This window comes from Kogia breviceps, chromosome 9 (genome assembly GCF_026419965.1).
Source record: "Kogia breviceps isolate mKogBre1 chromosome 9, mKogBre1 haplotype 1, whole genome shotgun sequence".
In the NCBI taxonomy this organism is placed as follows: domain Eukaryota; kingdom Metazoa; phylum Chordata; class Mammalia; order Artiodactyla; family Physeteridae; genus Kogia; species Kogia breviceps.
In genome coordinates, this window is record NC_081318.1 from 76,795,966 (window position 1) to 76,818,203 (window position 22,238).

Consider the following 22,238-nt stretch of genomic DNA (forward strand, 5'->3'; position numbering starts at 1 on the left):
TATTTTTAACTCCCTTTTCCAATAGTGAGAAACCTGGTTTCAGTAGATCCAGTGTTTATACTCACTTGTTCAAGTCTAGAACACACAGAAAGTATTTCAGAATTGCTAGCCCATACCACTGTGAAAAAGCAAACCTACTAACTAGAGTTAAATATGTGTTTACTTTTTTGAGGTACAATGTACATACAATTAAGTTTACAAATCCTAAGTGTACAATTTAAGTTTTGGCAAATGCACGTATCATATGACACATACCTCTGTCAAGACAGAGGATATTTCTATCACTCAAGAAGCTCTCTTGTGTTCCTTTCCAGTTAATCCTCTCTTCAACACTGCTGCTAGGAGGCAACAACTTTTCTGACTCTAGAGCTTTATATAAATGCAATTATATAGTACATATTTCTAGAGCTTTATATAAATGCAGTTATATAGTACATATTTCTTTTGTGTGTCTGGATTCTCTCACTAAGCATCATGTTTTTGAGATTCACCTGCAGTGTTGTATATATCGGCAGTTTCTTTCATTGCTGAGCAGTATTCCCTGGTGTAATTGTATCACAATTTGCTTATCCATTCTTCTGTTGATGGACATTTGGGTGGGTTCTAGATTTTAGCTATTATGAATAAAGTAAGTGGCTATGAGCATTTTTTACAAGATTTTTTTTGGTGGACATTTTGTTTTTATATTTTTGGAGTAAAATCTTAGGAGTAGAATGGCTGAACCATTGGATAGGTGTTTATTTTACTGTATCAAAAATGGCAAAACTCTTGTTCCAAAATGGTTGTACCACTTTTCACTTCCATCTGCAGGATATGACTATTACATTTGCGTCACATCCTTGTCAACTTTCTGAATTTTTAATCTATTGTAGTTTTTCTAGTGGATGAGTAGTGGTACCTCACTGTGGTTTTAATCTGCATTTCCCTGGTGACCAATGATGAAAAAATTTTTTATATGTGTTTTGCTCATTTGTATATCTTTGTGAAGTTTTTGTGGAAGTCTGGGGCTGATTTTAAAATTAGTTGTTTTTTCTTTTCATTCTTGAGTTGTAGGAGCTCATATTCTGAAGGTGAATTCTTTTCCAGAAGTATGTTTCCAGAGTATTTTCTCCCAGCTTGTGACTTGCCTATTCTTTTTTCTTCATGTTATCATTTTTTGAGCAGGAATTTTTAATTTCAATGAAGTCTAATTTACCTTTTATTCCTTCTTTTTGAATTGTTGCATACTGTATCTTGCCAAAGAACTCTTACCTACCAGGATATTCTCCTCTTTTCTTCTAAAAGTTTTATAGTTTTTAACTTTAACATTTAGGTTTATGATCCATCTTGAATTAATTTTTTTATATAGCTTTAACCATAGGGGTTGAGTTTCGTGTATTTTTCCATATGAGTATTTTGTTGTCCAGCACCATCTGTTGAAAAGACTCTTTTTTCCCCCATTTAATTACTTTGGCACTGTTTGGGCAATCAGTTGCCTGTGTAAATGTGAGTTCCTGGAATAATTTTATGTACAAACATGGCTTTGATTTTCATTGAGCTGTTACTTTATATTTTAAGCAGCATTCATAAAAACTTTTACTCAGCTTTCACCTATAGGGATAGTTTGTTGTGGTTTGACCACTCTCTTCTTCAAATGCCAGGATAAGTTGGTGTGTGTTTCGCCCTGGGGTGACCTCTATCACTAGGATCTAACACATGTACCATTTGTTTCTCTCAATATTGTCCTTTCGCAAATGTAAAAGGATTCCTGGGTAGTTTCTGTCTCACCTTGTTTAGAAATAAAGACTTTAATAATGTAATAAATCAGTCTTTCATTTTATTTAAGTATTATATGCCATGATGCTTATAGTAAACAAATTTTTTAAAAGTAGAAGCAACTGGCATGCTCTTCACCCCCCCCCCCCCTTTGTTTTTGTTCGTTTATTCAGCATATATGTCTTGAGCTCCTATTGTAAGCTGCCTCACTGTGGGCCCCTGGGATGAATGGCAACTGGCCTTTGTGATCACATTTCATAAACCTTTGGAAACATTGTAGAGCACAGACAGCGCTGAAATTTGCCTTAATGGGTACCTGCACTCAGCCCATAAAATATGCACAGACATGCAAGTACATTCCCTGCGCCATTTGGAAGAATTAGGAAGCTGCCTTAGAGATCTCATTACTAGTAGCTCCAGGCTATTGCGAAGAGGAATCATAGCTCTCTCTCTGGCTTACTGTGTAGGATTCATTTTCCCAAGGTTAGCAGTTTTCTTTTGTAGTCTTTAGTATTTATTCTTCGGAGGATAATACTTGAAATTATCTCATTTTTTTTCCGTTTTAGACCTTTCATGCATAGCAGTTTTAGGGCTCCCTCTCCCATTAGTATATCCCATGGCTTTCATGGTGAAAATGTGCTCTCCGTAATTAGGCCTGCAGCTGATGATGGGCCTCCAGTAGCCATCAGCGCGTGACCTTGACAGTGTATGTTAGGATAACATGTGTTGGGTGACTGTTGTTATCTCTAATCTACTGCAGCTGAGCAAGAATAATAGCAAATGACAGGGCAGGCAGGCTCAAGGCTCCCAGGAAGAGTTGCTTTCTGCAGCATCTTGTGTACATAGGACCGTCAAAGATGCTTAGAGCTTGTGGTGACAGCCCTTGGCTGACAAGGCAGTGGCATTACGTTTGGAATGTGGACACATATTGAATTTGTATTAGCTTCTTTTGTAAGGCAGAATGCAAGTACATAATGAAATAAGTAATGTGTAGAAACATTGATTTTTATTTCATAGTGGCACACAGAGGCCAGGTCTGTTCTCAGATCTGATGTTTCAGTGGGGGCTGATCTTTAGCCCGCAGCTATTCTGCATTCATTTTGGAAACAAGCACATTCTTCCTTTGTTGTCCCCACCCATCCAGGAAAGAGGGGCATCTGTTGTCATATCCATTATTTATCTGTGAGAAACAGTTTTACTTAATTATCTTCTCTGCTGCTGGATGCCTGGTTTGGGTCTATCCCTTTTGAAAGGATAATGGGACTCAATGGTGTTAATACATTTCAATTAGTGAGCTCTTGGCACAGGCAGCGCCTCACACTTAGTTCTTAAGATGGCTTTGTAGATAAGAACCTCTATAGCAATATGAGAAGCTGGGAGGTGCCTGCTTCCTTAGAGCCACGTTCAACTCTCACAGCTGCTGAGCAAAGTGCACGTGTTCTCAGCATCACTATTCCTGTCTGACCCTGCCAAAGAGGCAGAGGCCGCTTTCTGGGTTATTTCATGTGGTTCCTTTGTGTTTTACCTTTCTCAGATTCGGAGAAAAACCAGCTCTTTACTCCAGCATAGCACGGCTCGCATTCGGAGAGAATGCTCTATTGAATGCTTTATTCTCAGAGCTCCAGCTCCTTCATTTTTTAAAAAGTTGAAGTATAGTTATTTACAATGTTGTGTTAGTTTCAGGTGTATAGCAAAGTTATTAGTTACACACACACACACATCTTCTTTTTCAGATTCTTTTCCATTATAGGTTATTACAAGATATTGAGTATAATTCGCTGTGCTATACAGTAGGTCCTTGTTGTTTATCTATTTTATATAAAGTAGTCTGTATCTGTTAATCCCAAATTCCTAATTTATCCCTCCCCCCTACTTTCCCTTTTGGTTATTATAAGTTTGTGTTCTGTGTCTGTGAGTCTATTTCTGTTTTGTAAGTAAGTTCATTTGTATCAGATTTTAGGTTCCACATAAGTGATATCATATGATATTCATCTTTCTCTGACTTCATTTAGTATGATAATCTTTAGGTCCATCCATGTTGCTACAAATGGCATTATTTCATTCTTTTTTAATGGCCAAATAGTATTCCATTGTATATACGTGCCATATCTTCTTTTTCCATTCATCTGTTGATGAGCACTTAGGTTGCTTCCATGTCTTGGCTATTGTAAATAGAGCTTCTGTGAACACTGGGGTGCCTATATCTTTCCGAATTAGAGTTTTCATCTTTTCTGGATATATGCTCAGGAGTCTAGCTCCTTCATTTGAAAACAAGGCATTTGAACCACAAAGAGCTTTCAGGCACTTTTGAGCTCTGAGTCTCAGTGCATATTGAGGTTCTGGAGATTTGTAAGCCATAACGTCAGAAATCCAGGACCCAAGGTACCAGTACCCAGATATCAGGACTGGAACCATGCATGTGTGCCCTTGGGAAAAGGGTGGGTTCAGCTGGTCTCTGCAGCGTTAGTCTGTCTTTGCCTCTGTGAAAATGTAGGGCTGCACCTTCCAACACCTCCCTTCTTCCTTACCCTTCTTTGAAAATAATCAGGGTGGTGTTTCTGTGTTGGCATATTCACATGTGTTTTTAAAACTTCATAGTTTTCAAAATGCCTTCATCAGTCTATGTCATATTGTGCAATTTGCAGGGCAGATGATATTATTCTCTTTTGAGGAGTGTAAACCCAGCCTCTGGGAGGTCAGGTGACTGCCCCACCTTTGTTACCCTGTTGGTACATGGTAAGGCTGGAGGTGAGCACCTAAGTTTCTAACCCCTGTTATTAAGGGTGTCACAGAATGATCTGTAATAACACTAAGAGATGCCCTTCCTGGTTCCCCTTTGTTCTGGAGTCAGCTCACAGGTGAGAGTGTAAGGAGATGCATCCCTTATATTTTAGGTCAGAGAAAGGACTGTGTTACCAGTCCCACAAAGCAGGGCCTGCTGAGAGAGGGCAGACCTGTAGAACTTTTGTAATTCTCTCTTCACTCGCCTATGTAGCAATAGAAACCCTGTGGAGAGAATGGGGTGGTGATGTAGTAATCTGTCTTTCCCTTCTCTTGGGGGAGTCATTCATCATGTTTTCCTCTCCAAAACCAAGCCCCAAAGCTGGGGAGAACATCTAGTCCAGTGTGTAGCACCGGAGGTTTTGAAGGAGGGTGGTTCACGTCTCATCTGGAGTTCTTCCTAGCTGGCAGCTCACAAAAGTGTCCTGTGCTATCGTGGCATGAAGGGCTGGAGGATGGGGCACTTAGGTGTGGAGAGGGTGGGTGGAGGCATCTAGCCCCACATGCCAGAGCTTTACAACATCTCCCCAGACTGGAGGTTAGGGGGGCTGTGATTTCCTCAGGACCTCCGTGTTAAGGATGGCTCAGTTAGACGAGTGGGGGGCATTGTTGGGCTTCTCTGGTAGATGCACCCCAGCTAAGTGAGGATGCACACGCTTGATGAGGGAGTGTTGTTCTTTTCACTGCTGGTGTCTAGAGGAGATGCACAGATTCCCCTCGCAGCATCTTGTGTGCTTTTGTGGAGACGACAATGTCTGGTGGCCTGCTTTGCCTACACCAAGAATACTTTAGTGGTAGAAAGCTTCAATATTTAGCACTCATATAGGGGGAGATGCTATGCTAATGGCAACAGTTACTTGTCACTGGCACAGGATGGAGAAATAGCAGTGACCAACGTGATGGGGCCCACTGCTGCACAAGCTGACCCTACCCCCTTGCTTTCTCCTTGCCGTCCTCAATGAAGCCGGCATGCGGGGCAGGGAGGGGGGAACGGACCCTTCCCTCCCCCATCAAAGCAGGAACGATTACCTGTGCACAGGTGCAGTCTGTGTTAGAAGGGACGGGCACCTTGGCTTTGCACTGGGTTGGACTGAGTTTTAGACTAGAAGTGACTAGAAACATTGGATTGGACTGAGATGTTCCTAATTGGAACGTTAGTTTGACCTTTGCCTAACTCATTGGATCCTTGACTTTGGGACTAGTAACATTTCCTGAAAAAAACACGGCACTGTGTTGAGACTCTTCAGCCAAATCTGCCAGAATAGATCTGCATTGACCTGTAGCTCTGGTGGATCACAGTTTACTCCATTAAGTTGAGATGTGCCCGGAAAATAAAGCGGCTTCATTTCTCCTACCGGAGTCTCCTCAGTCTGTTCAGTGACACATCTACCCCTTCTGGGACTTCAGCTTCACCGAGGAGGCGTTAGACACACCTGTCTCACCATTTTCCTGCACAGCCTCCTTTTCTCCTCACAATAATTTGGGAGCCTGATGTGGTGTGCTTCCTTCTTCCAGTTGAACCAAGATTTCCTTTTTGTCATTTCTTGGCAGTGTGGTTTCCAGGGAACCTCATTTATGGAGAAAAACAATACACAAGGCACTATTATCCCTGGTACACATTGTCTCATTTAACCCTCCCCCAGTGCTGAGCGACAATATTTCTGATAATAAATAATCTTTTCTAGATGAAGCTCAGCGAAGCCAAGGTCACCCATCTAGTAAGAGATAGAACTGAGATGTGAACTCGTCACTCTGTGGTGCTGACCCCGTTCTCCTCCCCAGCACATGCTGCTGTTCTAGTAAACTTGGCCAGAATTCAGCAGTGCAGCTGCTTTTTGACATGGGTCGGTGGATGATGCCTTGTTCTCTTCTTGAAAACGTTGAAATGATAGTGCTTTTCCTGGGTTTTCACTTCGCCAAGCTGAAGCTTGTAATGTGAAGCCGATAATGAGTGGGGTTCGTTCCCTCTGGTCTGTTCTGTACAGTATGTAGAATGTGGTTGGCACTTGCTTAGGTTTTTTTTCCGGGGACAGAGGAATGACGACAGTAGATAGCTGGCTCAGGTGCCCCAGCAGGTCGGGGACACTGCAGGGCTGAGTCAGATGCTGAGTCTGGGCCAGCGAGTGAATCCACACCGCTCTGTTTTTCTAGACTCCTTCAGGCATCTCTGGCATGAATTGAATTTACAGGACGCCTTGTTGACTGGGACAGGGGTTCATGGAGCTTTCTCTCTCTGGCTTGGAAAACCAAGCTTCAGACTATGGTGTGAGGACAACGAGGGGCTTTTCCTGAATAGTCACCTCTGAAGTCTGGAGGATGTCCCAGGATGTGCCACTTAAAAAAAAATTATTTGTTTGTTTTTGGCTGCGTTGGGTCTGTTGCTGCGAGCGGGCTTTTTCTAGTTGCAGCAGGCGGGGGCTACTCTTCATTGCGGTGCGTGGGCTTCTCACTATGGTGGCTTCTCTTGTTGTGGAGCATGGGCTTTAGGCGCGTGGGCTCAGCAGTCGTGGCTCGCAGGCCCTAGAGCGTAGGCTCAGGAGTTGTGGTGCACCGGCTTAGTTGTTCCATGGCACGTGGGATCTTCCTGGACCAGGTATCGAACCTGTGTCCCCTGCATTGGCAGGCGGATTCTTAACCACTGCACCACCAGGAAAATCCCCAGGATGTGCCACTTTGACCTCACAACTTCCTTTACAAATGCCTCCCTTTCGGGGGGTGGGGGAGGGATAAATTAAGAGTTTGGGATTCACATATACACACTACTGTATATAAAATGTTGACAGATAATCAGCAAGGACCCACGGCATAGCACAGGGAACTATACTCAATATTCTGTAATAACCTATATGGGAAAAGAATCAGAAAAAGAATAGATATATGTATATGTATAACTGAATCACTTTGCTATTCTCCTGAAACTAACATAACACTGTAAATCAACTATACTCCAATATAAAATAAAAATTAAAAAAATAAACCACAGAAATACCTCCCTTTCTGTCCCTTTTTAAAAAAAAAAGTGAGCCCAGCCTTTGTTGACGAGTAGTCACCAGGACAGTTTCACAAGGGGTGATGTGACGGCTTGCAGGGATGGGCATCCAGTGTCCCATGGAGCTTTTGATAGTTCACACGGCATTTTTGCCTTGCATATGGACAGTAATGTGTTCTCTGCAAGGGTAATCTGGCTCTTTTGGGTGTGTTTTTCAGTCAAATTCAGGAAGTTCCTTATGGCACTGTTTTTATTCTTGCATCATCTTTGCTAGGTATTGACCTTTAGACATCAAATCCGTCTGTTCTGAAAACAAATGCAGTGTGAAGAAGGATCAATCATATCATGGGTGTGGATCTTTGTAATGAAAATGCGAAGAGTTTATCCTCAGTGTTTTAGGTCATGAAATTATTCTCAACCACAGGCGTTCACATCGGGGAACAGAATCTGTTCTATGTAACCTAGATTCAGCCTCTTAAAACAGGCAAAACACGGTGTAAAACTGTATGAATGTTGTTTTCATAGACAGGGCTTGTTATGGCTGCGTCTTCCCTGGGGAGGCTCTGTGCTTTAGTAGGTGTTGTTGCTAAAGCTGGCTCTGCTGTTTCCAGAAGCAGTCGCAGAATTCTGATGAACAGAACAGAGAGGTGATCCAGCACACACGACTGTGGGAACTGACCTAGTCTGTTACTTCATGTTCTCGTTTCAAATCATCTGTATTCTTTACTTTGCATTTCATATACTCCCCTGATTTTTATCATTGAATAATCAAGCTGGTAATTGATAAAATATATCATTTACTAACATTAGTTAAGAGTTACCCTAGAGAGTTTACCGATGAGGGTATCCATTTTTCATTTTTCATGTCTCACTTCTAGGTCTTTTGTTAGGGAGGTTTCTTTATTCCTGTAGCAGAGCAAAGCGCATGACATTGTGATGAAAACAAACTCTGTTTCCAAAAAATGCTAGAGTATCAAAGTACTGAATACTCTGCATAAATCAAGTAGGATTACATGCTTGATGTTCTTAAGTGGCCCCACTGGGGAATGCCAAGGAAAGGCTCTTGGTACCAAAGTAGGGGCTTTGTCAGCTGTTTTTTTTTCTTGGCTGATATAGGCTGGGTAATTTATTAGGTGTCTCTTTTTTTCTCTGTTCCACAGCTGTCGAAATGGATAATACCAGAATTAGGAAGAGAGGGAATGGAAATATGAGTACTAGTTTGGTACTTTTATTTTTTGTTAACCTCACTAAAATGCAGATATATTTAAGAAAAAAATGTTTTTTAAACCATGAACGCTCCAGAACTCTCTGTTAACCACCACTCTCTGTTAACTATCACTTTCCTACACCTGTAGCTTGATGTTCTTGTTGGTTCTGAGGCATTATAGTTGCCTTAGGTTCTTTGAAAAAACAATCCAGAAGCTATGGAATACTAAAAAGTATTTGGTAAAATAGGTTGTTATAAAACATATATATAACATAAATATTATACATATGGTTGTAATATATACATATTTTACATTTGGCTTATGAAAAATTGATGATCCAATGAATCAGAATTGTCATATACTGTAAATATAGTTTCAGTTAACCTGAATAGAACTCCTAGAAAGTAGACTAGATGAGTGGCTGTCAGTGGTGGGTGTGTGAATTTGGCCCCAGGGGGTCATTTGGCCATTTCTGAGACATTTTTTTTTTTAACATCTTTATTTGAGTATAACTGTTTTACAATAGTGTGTTAGTTTCTCCTTTACAACAAAGTGAATCAGTTATACATATACATGTGTTCGCATAACTCTTCCCTCTTGAGTCACCCTCTCTCCCACCCTCCCTATCCCACCCCTCTAGGTGGTCACAAAGCACAGAGGTGAACTCCCTGTGCTATGCTGCAGCTTCCCAGTAGCTATCTAATTTACATTTGGTAGTGTGTACATGTCCCTGACACTCCCTCACATCGTCACCGCTTACCCTTCCCCCTCCCCATATCCTCAAGTCCATGCTCTAGTAGGTCTGTGTTTTATTCCCGTCCTACCACTAATCTCTTCATGACATTTTTTTTTTTTTTTAGATTCCATATATATGTGTTAGCATACGGTATTTGTTTTTCTCCTTCTGACTTACTTCACTCTGTATGACAGACTCCAGGTCTATCCACCTCATTACAAATAACTCAGTTTCATTTCTTTTTATGGCTGAGTAATATTCCATTGTATATATGTGCCACATCTTCTTTATCCATTCATCTGTTGATGGACACTTAGGTTGCTTCCATGTCCTGGCTATCGTAAATAGAGCTGCAATAAACATTTTGGTACATGACTCTTTTTGAATTATGGTTTTCTCAGGGTATATGCCTAGTAGTGGGATTGTGGGGTCATATGGTAGTTCTATTTGTAGTTTTTTAAGGAACCTCTGAGACATTTTTGATTGTCGTGACTTGATGAGGGGAGGCTTTCCTACTGGCCTTTGGTGGGTAGAGGTAAGGGATGCTGCTGAAACCCTGAAGTTCACTGGGCAGCTCCCCACAACAAAGAATTATCTGTCCCCAAATATCTGAAGTGCCACTGTTGGAAAACCCTGGACTTGATCCAGAGGTAGGAAGCCCTGGATTTGTGTTCTAGTTCCACCACCAAGAACCATCAAACATTAGGCAAAACTGCTTGACTTCTGTGCACCTCAGTTTCTTCTTTGTAGAAATACAGATAATGCTTCATCATCCATCAATTTTTGGGACTTGCAGTACAGGTCATTGTGAGTTAATGGATGTTACAATGCTTTATATATTTATTTATTTATTTATGGCTGCACTGGGTCTTTCCCGCTGCACGCGGCGTTTCTCTAGTTGCAGTGAGTGGGAGCTACTCTTCATTGTGGTGTGCGGGCTTCTCATTGTGGTGGCTTCTCTTGTTGCAGAGCAAGGGCTCTAGAGTGCAGGCCCAGTAGTTGTGGTGCACGGGCTTAGTTGCTCCATGGCATGTGGGATCTTCCTGGACCAGGGATTGAACCCATGTCCCCTGCATTGGCAGGCAGATTCTTGACCACTGCACCACCAGCGAAGTCCCTACAGTGCTTTATAAACTAAAGGAAAGATATGTACAAATTGCATGGTAATAGAATAAAACAAATTTGAGTGTTCTTATATTATCATCGTTTAACAAATACCTTCTTGATGAATTCAGAATTTTTCATGCAGTCCTCTCTCTTTTTTTTTTTTTTTTTTTTTTTTTTGTGGTACGCGGGCCTCTCACTGTTGTGGCCTCTCCCGTTGCGGAGCACAGGCTCCGGACGCGCAGGCTCAGCGGCCATGGCTCACGGGCCCAGCTGCTCCGTGGCATGTGGGATCTTCCCGGACCAGGGCACGAACCTGTGTCCCCTGCATCGGCAGGTGGATTCTCAACCACTGCGCCACCAGGGAAGCCCCATGCAGTCCTCTCTTGAAGGTAGAGTTTGCAATTACATTTCTTTTATATCCTCAAGGACAATGCCATGTGTATAAAGGAACAGTATATTTTTGTTAATTATGTGTATGTATATTTTAGACCTTCCATTAATGAAAATCTAGTTTTTCGTTTGTTTGTCCATCCTTGAGTAGTGCTGTTTAATTGTGTCAGCTCCTAGATAGTGGGTCTAGCTGCTGTCTGATTTGCTGGGAGATGTTAATCACATACCACGTGTTTCCTATATAAACCCATACTAAAGGCTTTTTCATAAACAAATGATTCATTACCCAAACTATGTGATTAGGTTAGGGTTTCTAGAGCAAATCACTTTGTGTGGTGCCACTGACTAGATGAACACGTGATTGAGAGTTACTTATGTGACCTGTTGGTCCACATGTGATCTAGAATGAACCCAGAGATAACCTTCGTCAAGTGCCCATGGTCTGAAGGGACACTGATGATACTTCTTCAGTCAGATCAAGGATTGTGATCAGTTTTGGAGGGATCTGAATTTTTTTGACTTGACCTGAAAGCCCGTCAGCTTCACAGACTGTTAAGTGAGGATGTTGATGATTCCATGTCTTCTCATGTCGGTTGAACTACTTCTGCCTAAATTTTCTAAATGCATGGAGATATAGGTGGATAAGTGAGATAGGAGCTTTTAATCTTGAACATTCAAATCATTCCTAGAACCACTTAAGTCTAGCAGTTTATTGTGGGAGACAGCGGAATAGTTAATTTAAGCATAAAGGATGAGCAGAGGAGGAGACTGGCAGCTTCTGATCTCTTGTTTCTTAGTTGAAATCAAATTTAGTGCTAATATGATAAACCCCTGGAGTACTACAGTAGCTTCTCTTTGTGATGGTCATCGGCTCTTATTTAAGTTTATATATGAATACCACCTACTCAAGGAAATGGTGTATTTAGGTTACTGTCTAGCTTCTTTCATTTGACAACCCTTTTAAAAAAAATCAATTTATTTCTGGCTGCGTTGGGTCTTAGTTGCGGTGTGCGGGCTTCTCATTGCGTTGGCTTCTCTTGTTGTGGAGCACGGGCTCTAGGCGCGCGGGCTTCAGTAGTTGTGGCATGTGGGGTCAGTAGTTGTGGCTCGCGGGCTCTAGAGCACAGGCTCAGTAGTTGTGGCTCATGGGCTTAGTTGCTTTGCAGCATGTGGGATCTTCCCGGACCAGGGCTCGAACCCATGTCCCCTGTATTGGCAGGTGGATTCTTAACCACTGCACCACCAGGGAAGCCCTGACAACACTTTTTGAAAAACTTATCCAGTACCCTCCCCTCCAATGCTTTATTCTAAACAAACACCCATATAAAGAATGACGTATGCAGAAAAATCCAAGTTTTGTTTTTTCCTTTCTGTGTATTGATTTAATTATAGCATCACTCACTTCTTGGAAAAACTAGTAACAGGCTCAGAGAGAGAAATTTGTAAAGTATATAAATATTTTTTAAAAGCTTTATAAAATTAAATGCTGAATATAGCTAAATTTGTGAATTTGCTTGAATATGAATATGGTTAATATCATATTGAAAATTGTTTCAGGAGATAGTCAATCAAAACTTTTGAGCTGGTCTCAGGGTCTTGTCTGTTCTATATTCAGATTATATCTAGGAGAAAGTAGATTAGTGTGATGGTAAACTGGATTCGGTCATGGAATGCTCAGACTTTTGGTCAAACATTATTCTGGGTGTGTCTTTGAGGGTATTTATGGGAGAAATTAACATTTGGATCAGTAGACAGAGTAAAGCAGATTTCCCTCCTTAATTTGGGTGGCCTGTATCCAATGAGTTGAAAGTCTGCATAGAACGAAAAGGCTGACCCTCTTGTGAGTAAGAGGGAACTCCTCTTAGGCCAGAGTTCTTGTTCTGGGACTTGAGCAGACTGCCTTGGTATGGGAAATGAGTTTTTTTCCTGTCTTTGCACTCCAGCTGAATCATAAGCTCTTTCTGGTTCTTGAGCCTACTGGTCTTCTGACTGGAACTGAGCCACAACCTCTTCTGGGTCTCCAGCTTGCTAACAGCAGATCTTGAGATTTGTTGGCCTCCATAATTGTGCGAGCTAATTCCTTATTATATCGTTGTCTGTCTATCTAGCTATCTATGCTGTTGCTTCTATTTCTGTGGGGAACCCTGGCCAATACAGTTAGTGTTTGCCAAGAATAAGAAGAGGAATGAATAGGGAGTGACTTGTAAGGGGTACGTGGTTTCTTTTTTTGGAGAGTGTGATGAAAATGTTCTGTAATTCTGTAGTGGTGGTTGTATGACCTTGTGAGTTTACTGAAAACTACCTAATTGTACACTTTAAATTGGTGAATGTTGTGGTATATGAATTCTATGTCAATTTTTAAAAAGTCAGAACATATCTGGAATTTACTAACCTAGGTCACACTACTTTCCTCTCTTGCCTGAAGAACTGCGCTGGCCTCCTGACTGGCGGCCCTGCTTTCATACCTCCACTTCCATCCTTTGGGCGGCAGCCAGCATACTCTTTAAGAAATGAAAATGATTTCAAATTGTCCTCCTACTTCAAACTCTATAATGACTTCCCATTGCACTGAGGACAAAATACAGAGTCCACTTGATTGTCTGCAAGACTCTATCTTGTGGCTTCTCTACCTCTTGTTTCATGCCACTCCTTTCCCAGTTTCTCCAAAACTGAGGTCAGATTGGCTTTCTTTGTCTTCCTGAAATGTCCCACCCCTCTTCTTCCTCTGGGCTTTTGTAGCTGCTGGTCTCTCTGCTAGAAATGTTCTTCACTCTGTGATGAGCTCCTCCTCCCCATTCTTGGCTGTATCTCATCCTTCAGGTCATTTCATAAATTCCACCTTCCGTGAGCACCCTGTCGAAAGTGACACCCTGTTTATTTCCGATTTTTGTCATAACCTTAATAATCTGTTATTTTAGTTGTTGATTTGTCTTTTTAACTAGAACAGGAGTTTCCCAAAGGTGAGGATCTTGTCTGTCTGATTGTCTTTCAGTTCCCTTACATTTAGCTCATTGACTGGTTTCATTGCAATTGAAGTTCTGGCTCAGGGAGGTACATAGCCTGGTTTCCCCATACTATCATTCTGACCACATTGCTTACACGTCTTCTTCTGTAACATGGGGAATCTATCTCATGGAATCATTGTGAAAATGCAATTAGATAATTCATGTAAAGCCTTTGGCATCATGTTTTAAGTGTTCAGTAAATGTTTAACTAGTAATAAATACATGCTTAATAGTTGTACAAAAATGAATTAATCCACAACAGTAGATTCCCGGGGAGAATCTCTATTAATGACTCCTCTCCTGTCTTTCAGCTTGATTTGCTAGTTACATTCTTTTTCTTGACTCTTATTTACTTTATGCTCTTTTCCTTGCCCCCATTCCCAACTCTGGGAGGAAAGTCACTTCATTGTTTTATTATAAGCCTTGAAAAAAGGAAAGAAATCACAGAAGACTAACAGGCAGCCTGGCCTTATGATGGAGCACAAAACAGGTTGTAGTGACCCAGTTGGTTGCTGTGTCCGTTTGCTCCCTCCTATCTTCCTTCCTTCCACCTCAGTTTTGTTTACGAGTGTACCATGTGCTTCTGGGGAAGTAACTATATATACAATTCCAGGAATACTTTCTGTTAGTATAAACTAGGAGTCAGCCAATTACATGAATCCAAATCCAGCCCTCCACCAGTTTTTGTAAATATAGTTGGAACATAGCAACTTTTACTCATTTATATGTTGTCTATTCCTGCTACGATGGCAGAGTTAAATAGTTTGCTGACAAATAGTCTAAGCCAATTGTTGAGATCTTCCCCTTGCTAGTGATTAAAAGTGGATATGTGATTCTGTCCTGGCCAGGGAGAAGTGAGGGAAAGTTTCCATAGCCAGAGGAAAGAAAAACTGAAAGAGCTGATTGTTTATTTTGTTTTTGGATATTTTGTTGTGTGAAGATGATGCCGGGAACTACTACAACCCTCTTATGGCTACTTTAAGGATGAAATGAACCCTGTTAGAAAGAAAAAATACAGTTGACCCATCAACAACACGGGTTTGAATTGCATAGGTCCACTTAAATACACATTTTATTTTTCAGTAAATATATTGGAAAATTTCTTGGAGATTTGCGACCATTTGAAAAAACTGGGAGATTAACCGCATAGCCTAGAAATATTGAAAAAATTAAGAAAAAGCTAGGTATGTCATGAATGCATAGAGTGTATGTAGGTACTAGTCTATCCTTACATAGGCATAAGGTGAATGGTATTTAATATAAAATTAATAATGTGTTATCTTACTGTTTTATAACTTTGCTTTCAAAGAATTACATGCCCATAGAGTATGCCTCTCTCTCATAATTGGAGAAAATATGTATCAGCATGTCATCACAGGTAAGTGGATTTTTTAAAAAAAGGTAACAATGTTTCTAATACTATACTATGTATGTGACTGTAAAGTAGGCTGTCTTTTCTCTAGCCTACTTTATTATAAGAATACATATAACATACCAAATATGTGTTGATGAGCTATTTGTATTATCAGTAAGGTTTCTGGTAAGCAATAGGCTATTAGTATTGTTATGTGTTTGGGGAAGTCAGAAGTTATACATAATTTTTCAGCTGTATTGAGGGTCAGCACCCCTAACCCTGCATTGTTCAAGGGCCAGCTGCAGTCTGAACCTGAGTCTTTGAGGACATCCTTGAGCCATTGAAGTTAACTTTGAAAAGTCTCCTATCTTGGTGACTTCCTCTTATGTGACAACATTCCGCTTTCTTGTTAAAACCAGTTTGAGAAGGTGTTTTCTGTTACTTGTAGCCCAAGGTATTCTAATAGTTTTATTAGTACTTAACATGTTGGAATGAATGAATGAACAAATAAGGTGTGCTCAGGAAGTGTAGCCCTATTTTTTTTACTCTGGTCCTGGAGGTGTTGATTTATGGGCTGACTGCTAAGTATGTCTATAATACTCAGATTTCTTTTTAGTACCAACTTAAAGGTCAACTTTTTCTTACCATCATTCTCCCATTTAATTCCTGAGACGCCAATCAGTTTTTTATTTTAGTTGTTTCTGTGTTGCTAGTGAAACTGTCTTGCACCGGCCCCCCCGCCCCCCACTCTCCCCGCTCTCCCCGCTCCCCTCAGTGACTGGGGAAATTCCTTAGAAATGGCTTTCTTGTTGTATGGTACTAGGGAAGCCCTAAAGGGAAATTTCATCTTTTTTTTTTTTTTCCTGCGGTACGCGGGCCTCTCACTGCTGTGGCCTCTCTCATTGCGGAGCACAGGCTCCAGACGCGCAGGCTCAGTGGCCATGGCTCACGGGCCCAGCCGCTCCGTGGCACGTGGGATCCTCCCGGACCGGGGCACGAACCCGCATCCCCTGCCTCGGCAGGTGGACTCTCAACCACTGCGCCACCAGGGAAGCCCTCATCATATTTTAGACAAGGATTGTTTAACCAGTTCAATTATTAAAAAGTATATGTGTTAGTGGAGCTCTTCCTCAGAGATGTGCATTTTATTCATGCTTTGCCACATCATTTAAGCATCTAAGTTGATTGATGAGGACCTTATATTAATTTGACAGCTTTTATATTGGAATTTCAAAACACTTGATAAATGACTTTGATTTACTCATTGTTATGCCTCTTAATTCAAGAGAATGTTTTATGCTTATCATTGCAACTCTGTGTGTTTAGAAGAAAGGAAAGTCTAATGTGGTTTCCTTGCTTCCCAAGTGGGCATCTCTTTTCTAGGGTTATTCTCCTGGCCTTCTTTCTGTGTTCAGGGTAAAGGGACATGACTGAAAAATTACCAATACTATGAAGTCAGAATTCACTGAACATCTGTGTTACTCTAGGCTCAGATGATACAAAGAGATATAAAACTTAATTCCTGCTTTCACGGGAGATTAAAATTTGGCCAGGAATCTAAGATTTGTAGTAAGAAAGGAAATCTGAGGAACCGTATCAAAGGTGCAGGTGAAAAAGCTAAAGGAGATCAAAGAGAGATTTTGATTTGGAATAGATTCCATTGAGAAGAGTGTTAAGTGGGTTTGTAAGAGAGAAGAATTCAGCTGAATGGAATGTGTGTGTGTGTGTGTGTGCACACGCACGTGCAAGCACACATGCACGTGTATATGTGAGGTGAGTTCATAATAGAGGGGGCAGATGAGCACATAGTACCTTTAGAGGTTAATGATTAGACCAGTTTGGCTGGAATGTTAGGGTTGTTTAAGAGCTGGATTTTGATAAGGCTTTGAGGGCTAGATTATGGTGGAGTTGGGATGATGGGCCACGGGTTTGGACTCTATCACAGTGTGAGATCCATGTTTGCTGTTGTAAACAATCATGATTTGTGAAAGACAATAGTCTAGTTCTAATTTAATATAAAAATATACTTATTGAAATAAAAGTTTTATCATCATTAGAACTAATTAGCTGCCCTCCAAATACTTGTAAGATTCCTCTGATTTTAATCACCAAGGTGGATGATTTCCTTCCCTCTTTTGAAGTTCTACACTCAGTAGTTATGGTATTGGATTGACCTAACTCATCATCTCTTGAATTCTTCCATTTGTTCTAGAGGAAGGGCCACGTCTCATTCACTGTTATGTTCCCAGTGGTCATTGCATGGCAGGGGTACCGCGTGGTAGTTGAAGTGAACTCAGGTTCTCGGTTCTTCATTTCATAGGATTTCATTTCTGCTCTCAAGAAATCTCTGTAGGTTTTACAGTTGTGGCATTTTTAAGATGAGAGAGGATCATGACATTCTTGGATTTAAAAGATTTTGGGTAGAGAAAGATACATACTGCATGGTATTGCTTATATGTGGGATTAAAAAATACAACAAACTCGTGAATATAAAAATAAAAGAAGCAGACTCACAGATATAGAGAAAAAACTAGTGGTTACCAGAGGTAGGGCGGGGCAGTATAAGGTTTGGGGAGGGGGAGATACAAACTACTTGGTGTAAGATAGGCTCAAGGATGTATTGTACAACACGGGGAATATAGCCAATATTTTGTAATAACTGGAAATGGAAAGTAACCTTTAAAAATAGTATCAAAAAAGGATTTCAGCGCTTCCCTGGTAGCGCAGTGGTTGAGAATCCGCCTGCGGATGCAGGGGACACGGGTTCGTGCCCCGGTCCGGGAAGATCCCACATGCCATGGAGCGGCTGGGCCCGTGAACCATGGTCGCTGAGCCTGCGCGTCCGGAGCCTGTGCTCCGCAAAGGGAGAGGCCACAGCAGTGAGAGGCCCACGTACCACCAAAAAAAAAAAAAAAAAAAAAAAAAAAAAAAAGGATTTCAGTTGCTGTTTTCAAATCGATGTAAGTTTTCCAAAATTAATATTCTGAAATTATTTTGGATCAGAACATCAGTGAAGACATTAGACAAACTTCACACTGGAATGGTAGACTTCTGTTCCCATAGCAGCATAAATAAGAATTTCACCTTTTCATTTAATGTGATTAGACAGTCTGTGCTGGGAGAGACAAAGCTTTTATGAGGGCTCAGTTGAAATTGCTTTTCCTAATTTTTCCACATGAATTTAGCTAAGGAAATAATGTGGGTCTCATTTCTTTAGGATAAGCTTATGGTAAATCTCCATTTTATTTGTATTTCATCCTGGTTAAAGATTCTTGAACTAAATCTAGGAACACTAGATTTTAGAAAAATCTTTCATTAGGAACTATATATATATATTTTTAGTCAGCTTTCAGTTGTAGCAATAGTTTATTTTCCTTTGTTGATGACACAATTTTTTTTTTATTCAAACAGAAAGTCACAAAAATTATGATCATCCTCATCAGTTCGCTCAGTCCCATGTAATTAATTTTTTTCATCTTGATCTTTTGTTAACACTTTTATGAATTCATCAGTTTTCCATTAGAGTTCTGAAAATGCTTATTCATTCAGTTCAGCAGTATAGTCAGTTACCAGAAACCCGTACTTGTCAGAGTCTTTTCCATGAATTCCTTGAAGATGAAACCCTTTTATAGGAACATTTTTTTTTTTTTTTTTTTTTTTTGCGGTATGCGGGCCTCTCACTGTTGTGGCCTCTCCCGTTGCGGAGCACAGGCTCCGGACGCACAGGCTCAGCGGCCATGGCTCACGGGCCCAGTCGCTCCGCGGCATGTGGGATCTTACCGGACCAGGGCACGAAGCCGTGTCTCCTGCATCGGCAGGCGGATTCTCAACCACTGCGCCACCAGGGAAGCCCCGGAACATTTTTGTAAAAGCATCAGAGTACACCCAGAACTGTCTGTAAATGACAAAAGACTTAAAAATGACCATGGTTAAAGATTTGATGAAAGTTCATAATAATGCAATTGACAAGAAAATTTAGTTATTTCTGAGATATACATTTTAAAATAATAACTAGAATTATGACATAACATTATACCAGAACATATAAGATTTTTAGGAATTTCATGTAATGTCTGAAACATATTTCTATACAAATAACCCAAAGAAAATTTAGTATTAGTTTTTCTGTTTTTAAAAAACTTTTTAATTTAATTTTTTTTTTATACAGCAGGTCTTTATTAGTCATCAGTTTTATACACATCAGTGTATACATGTCAATCCCAATCGCCCAATTCATCACACCACCCCCCACCTCCCCGTGGCTTTCCCCCCTTGGGATGACACAATTTTTATTTACACATTGGAAGTAGTTCCTTTCCAGTGTTTATTATCTCTTCTTCTTTAGTGACAGAAAGCTGGGCCGCCTGCATAGTTAAAAGACACTTTCCTAGGGGGATTCCCTGGTGGCGCAGTGGTTGAGAGTCCGCCTGCCGATGCAGGGGACACGGGTTCGTGCCCTGGTCTGGGAAGGTCCCACATGCCGTGGAGCGGCTGGGCCCATGAGCCATGGCCGCTGAGCCTGCACATCTGGAGCCTGTGCTCCTCAACGGGAGAGGCCACAGCAGTGAGAGGCCCGTGTACCGCAAAAAAAAAAAAAAAAAAAAAAAAAAAAAAAAAAAAAAGACACTTTACTAGGCTTCTTTGCAGCTTGTGGCCATGGACCAAATTTTTGCAAACGAGATATAAACAGGTGTGTCTGATGAGATTTTTGGGAAGTCTTTTTAAAAGGTGAGAGCACACATTCTCTCCTCTTTTCTCTTCAGTTCTTTTTTGTCTTGCTGACTGTCGTATGAGTAGAATGGCAGGAGCTTCAACAGCCATCTTGGATCATGAGGTGACGTTGAAGATAGAAGTCAGGAGGGATGAAGCAGAAAGACAGAAGTAGCCTCCTGACTTTATGGAACCTCCAAACCTGCTCTGAACTGCTTGTTTCTTACTTGCTTTTAACCTAAGAGAACAAACCCTGGCATAACAGAGCTGGGGCACATTTTCCCAACCGTCATTGATAATTTTGTAATTACATTTATAATCAGGAACATCATGCATGTGTTTTGAAAGAAGACTGTAAAATTTTCTCACCATCCACACATGTGATGATAGTCACTAGTCGTAAGGAGGTGTAGAGGTGAGAAGCTGTTTTCCTGGAAGGAGCGGCTGTGTGGTGTACTAGATTAAACATCAGACTGGGAGTATGGTGCCTTGGATGGTTTGCCCTGGTTCTGTCACTGACCAGCTATTCAGGAACAGTTATTTAATAGCATGGACCTCTTGTTTCTTCCACTATAGAATGAATCATCATCGCTCTCTCAATCACTGGATACAGTCACTTGCCACGTGTTTGCTCTGTACCAACTACGTGTGGGCACTTTGTAGTCCTTGGGACTTCCGTTAACATTTAATTCTCATCTTACCTGTAGCATTCATCACGTTCTATTATGATATATGGCAGATCTAGATATGATACCTTTTAAAATAAATCTGTGGTTACATATGTTGATCACACAGGGCTTGTGAGTTTATTTACAGCTCAGATGAATAAATTCCATTTTTTTTATGGTGAACGTATCCTATAGATGAAAGGAACAAGCATTGTTTATTTCGATAGATAGGGTTTCCAAGCTTTCTGGCTATAACATGCTGCATAGTTAAAGGTTATATTCCAGGGAGATTATATTAATTTTTTGTAGTTAGCAGATGGGGACCTTATTTCTTCTCTGCAAGCACTGAAGAAAGGAATTTTATGATGAGGGTCAGAGACTATATAGATTTAAATTCAAATGAGACCTTTACCTCACGTAACTCGTTCTCTACCTTTGCTGTCTGTTCAGTGTGCTCTAGTGGTCCAGGGGAAAGAAAGAATCTCTAACCTCTGTTTTATCCCCCTGAGAAGAATAACAGCTAGCTCAATACTTTGAATTCTTAAGGAACTAAGATTTGCAAGATTCTTTGCTCCTGTGGCATCTCTTAAAATACTATCTTGACCTATAGTTTCTCTTTTAATTTTATCCAAGGTAGAATCAAGTTATGGGGGCCTTATCATCTTGTTGTACAATAATAAGGAGGTACTATTTTCTTTGTACTTTAAATTTGTAAATTTTCTGCTCTTTGGGATCTCAGTTTAGAGAGCAGAACTCAGGGCATTCCACTTCAAATCTGAAGCCAAGAATCCAGACACAAACAATAAGCATCAGAATGGTGGTCAGAGCTGCCATGTGGCGATATAGTGTGGGCTAAAAACAAAGTCACCTCTGCCCTAGGAATTTCTTTTCAGTCACTTATGTCTAAGTGGTAGTAAGTAACATTGGCAATGGAACAGCAGTTTCTTTTTTTTAAATATAAAGGACAAAAAGTATGTGCAAATGTTACTTTTAAAATGAGCTGTGTATCCTAGGGTGCTTGTTTACATTTGCAATTGTTCCGAAGACTTTGAAAAAAAATAGCAGCCCATAGCCCACTGAACCTCATCGCGCTGGCTTGCTGCCAGCCTGTCTGCTTCAGACTCTCCTGAATTGTGAGCCAAGGTAACCAAAAGCTACGGAGCGAGAAATCTCCCATCTCTAAATAGGCACATTTGTATGTGCTATTTTACTCTCTTCCTCATGGCTAAACAAAAAGATATTTGGACCCCAAACATATAGCCTGCATAATTTAAAAGGGAAACAGGGCTTCCCTGGTGGTGCAGTGGTTAAGAATCCGCCTGCCAATGCAGGGGACACGGGTTCAAGCCCTGGTCCGGGAATATCCCACATACTGCGGAGCAACTAAGCCCGTGCACCACAACTACTGAGCCTGTGCTCTAGAGCCCTCGAGCCACAACTACTAAGCCTGTGAGCCACAACTGCTGAAGCCCGCACGCCTGGAGCCCGAGCTCTGCAACAAGAGAAGCAACGGCAGTGAGAAGCCTGCGCACCAC

At 41.0% G+C, this 22,238-nt stretch overlaps 1 protein-coding gene across 4 annotated transcripts in view; it reads left to right on the forward strand.

Moving 5' to 3' along the window:
* ELAPOR2 (endosome-lysosome associated apoptosis and autophagy regulator family member 2) overlaps positions 1 to 22,238 on the forward strand; it is a 266,046-nt gene that overhangs the window by 134,907 nt on the left and 108,901 nt on the right. The window contains exon 1 of one of the 4 annotated variants that reach the window (XM_067042703.1): positions 10,808 to 10,965. The exons of the other annotated variants lie outside the window; for them this stretch is intronic. The gene's annotated coding sequence lies outside the window, so the exon portion shown is untranslated. Of the gene's footprint in view, positions 1 to 10,807; positions 10,966 to 22,238 lie in introns of those variants that run through there. 4 annotated transcript variants of the gene reach the window in all.